Genomic DNA, 5,023 nt, shown 5'->3' on the forward strand with positions numbered 1-5,023 from the left:
GCAGCATTTAATTTTGTGAGGGGCAGCAGTTTGGATAATTAAAGGCCTCCATCGCCAATGCCAGCGGCTGTGGAGTGTGGGGCTGACGGGGAAGGCGAGGACACCCAGCAGCACCGGTTAACCCGCCACCGAGGAGGTTCAGCTCTCCCTCCCTCCCCTCTCCCCCTGCGTTTTGGAGTGGGTTTTAACCTTTTCCTGCCTCAGACAAGGGCTTCCTTATTCAGGTGAGTGTGATGATGCTTTGTGCTGTTTCTGCCTGGATTAACCACATCCTGATGGGATCTCCCATGGGCAGATCTGCTATCTGGAGGCCTTGGCTTATTAAAAGGACAAGCTGTTCGGGGAGCTGGTAATAAAGCGATGAAAGCTTTTACGAACCAGAGTTGAAGGCACTAATATCGCTGTGCTCTGCGTGGGTGAGAAATTAGACAAGAGTTCCTCTGTGCTGATGGGGTTTTTTCTCCCCCCTATTCATCTTTCTCAACAATTATCTTTTATTTTGATATCTTTCTATTTAAACCTTCAGAACTGCTCTCGGGATGAAAAGGAGGTTGAACTGCTTAACAACCATGCACCTTGTGGTGCGGGGGACCTGGAGGCACAGAGCCATGGGGAAGGTGGCTCGGGCTCTCCTGAGGTTTTGGCAGCAAGAACCATCCCCAAGAGCCAGGCAGCAAACTCCCTGGGGATGGTGTCCTGTGGGAGGGCAGGAACACCTCCTCACCAGCAGCCTTGGGAAGAGCCATAACGCTGCCTCTGTGTTGCACCAACATTGTACACCTGGGGCTGGATAGCTGGGAATTCCTCCTCCTGCTGCTCGTCACCCTCACATCTGGGTGCCCCTCATTTACTTTGGGGCCGAGTGCATTTTTTGCAGCCCCTTCAGGGTTGTTTCTACTCTTTTTCCATCCCGGAATCTCGCAATCAATCAGCCGCATCTTTCCGGAATTGTGGACCGCACCTTAAAAACCAAAGGCGGATGGAAACCCTGTGGAAAATCACCAAGATGGGTGTGTGGCTTCATTAGCTCGAGCAATTAGCATGAGGCAATGCAAAGGCACTGGCTCCTGCTCAACCACTATCCTGAAACACTTCCCCTGTGCCCGAATTCCACCTTGGCTGGCTCCTGCCTTCCCCACTTGTTTTACCCAGTGTCCAGAGAAAGCATCTCCTGGGACACACAGAGGCCTGGGGCTGCTGCCCTGGACTGAAAGGGCTGAAGATGCTCAGGCTGGATGGGACCTGTGCCTGGAAGTGGGGGGCAGAGACTAAACAAAATCATTCCACAGGATGCTGGGTCAAGCAGGGACCTGTGTGGTTGCCAGCGGTCCTGCCGTGCTGCCCAAGCCCATCCCTCCTGGCTCCTCGCTCTCTTCCCGCTCTGATATCCGTATCAGAAGCTGGTTTGGAGCTACCTGTGCAGAAATGCCCCTGTTGGGCCATGCTGGTGCTCCCAGAGATGTGTCCAAAAGGCACCTTGCTGCAGCCCCAGGCCACGAGCAGGTCATGGCGCTGAGTGTGTGCACACGGGGGAGATCCCGGGATGTGCCACGTGTGACAGGACAACAGGAATCCCCAGCCCCTCTCTGGGTGCGGATCCAGCCCGTCCCCTGTGCTGCCCCACTCATCCCACAACATTCCTCCACCCTCGCTGCCCTGGCTTTGCTGGCGGCTGTTTGTCCTCGTGTCCTTGTCACTGCCGTAGAGCCCATCTGGATGACTTTTTCTTTTATTCCCTCTGACACTGGTTGTGGTCACAACAAAACTCATCTCATTACAGAAATGCTGAGGGTAGCTGGAAGGGGAAATGGATCCCTCCGTCTGGGAAGTGCCAGGTCGGCTGAGGAGCCGGGTTGGAGGAGGCAGCTCGTGTGTCTCGGGTGTGCAAAAGCTGCTCCAGCAGCTCGGGGCTGTGGCAGCCAAAGGGTTAACGCTGCCGGCATCCTCAAACGGCACCGATGGGAGCAGGAGCTTCTCCATCTCCGAAAGCTGGCAAACAAATTAAAGCAATGTTGCAACTAATGCGTTTCTTTGCAGCAGAGAGGAGGGGAAGAGCAGCTCAAAGGCTGCGGAGACAAAGGCGGTGCAGATGGGTGCTGGGGGACCCGCGAGCGCCACGTGCGCTGCTCCCAGCTAAGCTCAGATTTGCTGCTACGGCTCCGTGACAGCGGCTGGAATAACCTGGGGAGGATTTATGGGAGCCACAGCAGGGCCAAAGGGGGAGCCTGCCTGGAAAGGGCTGTAGCTGGGAATTACTCTGGTGTCATTGCTTCTCGGTGCTCGTGTCCCATTTCCGCAGGAGGGATTGTGTGGTGCAGGGAGGGAATATGGCACTGGATGCTCCAGGCACAGAGATCAGCGCATCTTCTCCCCAGCAGCCGCCTGATACCCGGCAGTCCAGCATCTCCCACTTGGCTTCCTGGGCTCTTATTTGCGTTGACGAGAAATTAAATAGAGAGATGCAAATCCCCTTGAATGACATAAGGAAGCTGATAGCCCCGGTGGAGCCAGGTCTGGGGCTGGTGGGTGCCCAGGGGGAGGAGGCTGGTTGGCAGAGTTTGGTGTGTGGTGAAAGGGCTGGGGGAGCTGGGCAGCTGGACCCACAGCCATCGTCCAGGAGCTGCTGCTGCCCCCCAGCATGGCCTTGTCCTTGTCCCCTGTTGGCAGAAATGACACATTTCTCACGAAGGAGGGGCTTTGTCCCCTCCCGCGGCAGCCAGGCCCATGCAAGGAGCAGATGGAGCCCATCTTGAACGTGCAGTCTCAGCAAAAGAAAAGCCAATAATCGAGTTAATTACAGACGTTATGTGATCACTGGGGATTCCCAGGGGATGCTGGCGATGGAGCAGCCCTTTGCTCGCCGTCCGCAGCCGGCGGCGCCGGGGCACCTGGCCGGGGGCTGAGCTGCCCTCCCTGGGGATGGCTTGTGCACAAACCCCCTCGATGGACTGACTTGGAGCTCTGTGGTTTTGGGCGTCGTATCCATCCCTTCCCCTGTGTTTTTCCTGGCTGTGTCTCCTGAGGCAGATTCACGGGATGGCTGGAAGTGCCGAGCAGTGTCTGCTCTCCCCAGGAGCTGTGCCTCTGACTGTGCAAAACGTGACTGTCCCGAGGGCAGAGCATCGTCTGCCTTTGTCTCACTGCTGAGAAAAACTAGGAGAGAAAGTGCAGCAGCTCCTAAACTCCTCGGTTTAAAAGTGCATTTTAATTCGGCTTGAAAGACCACAGACCCCTTACCTGGAGCCTCTGGGGCAACTCTGCCACGTCCCCCAGCCGTGCAATGTCTGACCAGGGACACAAGGGACTTTCCAGCGGAAATGCCTGCCCAGAGGCAGGGCTCAGCTCTGGCAGCCAGAGGATGTGGATATGCTGGTTTGCCCTCTTGGTGCTTCTGCTCTGCTCCCCATCAGCTGAGCTAATAAAGTTTGGACTCGTTAAATCCACAAATGGTTTCAAAGTCGATTGCCCTGGGCTGGCTCGCAGCTCCCGCCCACCCCTCCCCTCGCCTCTCTGCCGGGGAGATAAGGATGGCAGTGGCTTTAATTCCTCACTTATGCATCGACTGCCAATTCTCCTGTCCGCTCACCCTTGATAAATATTGCACAAAGATTTGGCGGCCAGTGTGCCAGAGATAAAGGTCCAGTCCCACCAGATCTCCTTCCTCTGTGCCGCTTGTCTCGTTATGTGTCCAATTTGTTAAACAACCCACCTGCTGCAAGAGGCTCTTCCCGTCCCGGCTCCTGCCTCGGATTATTGCTAAACCTCTGCGTGAGCCTCCAGTCTGGGCTGAGAGCTGAGGACCAGGGAAAGGCGCTGTCATTTCCAGGCCTTGAGCTGTCATTGATCGGGGATCGATAGCGGAGCTGCCTTGGCTCAGAGCTCTCCAGGCCTGGCAGGATCCCCGTCGCTGGCGTCGTGCGGGGGCCGAGGTGCTGCCGTGTCATCTGTGAGCCCACCCCTGGCAGCAGAGCCCAAACCAGGATTTGGGGATGCTCGTGTGCAGCAAACCTACAAAAGAGAGTGTGCCAGGGGTTCTGGCTCGGTTTAGCCTTGCTAAAAACCCCCTTTGCACCAGGGAGGCCAGGCTGGGTGAGCACAGTGTGGGGTACCAGGAGCGGGGCTGGTGCTGGGGCCGTGTCACTGGGAGCTGTGCTGTGTCTCGCCCACCCACCACGTCTGGGTTTGCTGGAACTGGCTCCCCCAGTTCAGAAATTCTCGAGGGGCTGAAAGCTGCCCTTGGGGGTGCACAAATATCTTACGGAGATGTGGCGCTGACGGAGCTGCTCAGGGGATGGGGTCGTGGCACAGGGAGGGTGCCCAGCGCTGCTGGTCTCCTCAGGACCATGCGGACAAACGCCCTGATGCTGCAGCTCCTGCCCAAGCCTCAGATTTCAGGGCTGCTGGAGGCGAGGGGACAGGCAGAGACCATCGATTGGGGTGGAGAGGGAGAAACAGGAGGGAAGGTCTCAAGAAACCTAATCACTGAGTATGAATATAGATCTGTTTGGCGGCATGTTAGAGCTGATATCCCCCCTTGCATCCTCATCCTGAGTGTTGTCTCTCTTATGAGAAGATCAAATTAAAGAAGAGGTGCGTGTTGCTCAGGTCTGGATGTCTTTGAGCTCGATGTGGCACAGAAGTCTGCTATTCCTGCTGGAAGAGCAGCTGTCCCAGGCAGCTTCAGGTGCTGTTTAGCTTCCAGGTCTCTGGGCTCCGCAGTTTGCAGTGGCTCTGACAACACGGTTTGATCACTATCGTTTCTAAATCCATGAGAAATGTCATCTGAAGTGCAACAAATAACGGTCTGATTATCTGCTGGATCCTAATGCTACTCCCTGGAGATAACAAGCTGCAATTTTCCCCCTGGGCCATACAATAATTGCCCCAATTACTCCCAAGCAGTGGTCATTAAACTCACGGCACCGATTTCGTTTACAAAGCAAAAATCATTAAGCAGGTGTGTGTGTGCATGTTCACTGCTTGGCTGGGAGTGACCGAGGCTGCTCTTGCTTTGTTCTGGGAA

The sequence above is a fragment of the Corvus hawaiiensis genome, chromosome 24, assembly GCF_020740725.1.
Source record: "Corvus hawaiiensis isolate bCorHaw1 chromosome 24, bCorHaw1.pri.cur, whole genome shotgun sequence".
In the NCBI taxonomy this organism is placed as follows: domain Eukaryota; kingdom Metazoa; phylum Chordata; class Aves; order Passeriformes; family Corvidae; genus Corvus; species Corvus hawaiiensis.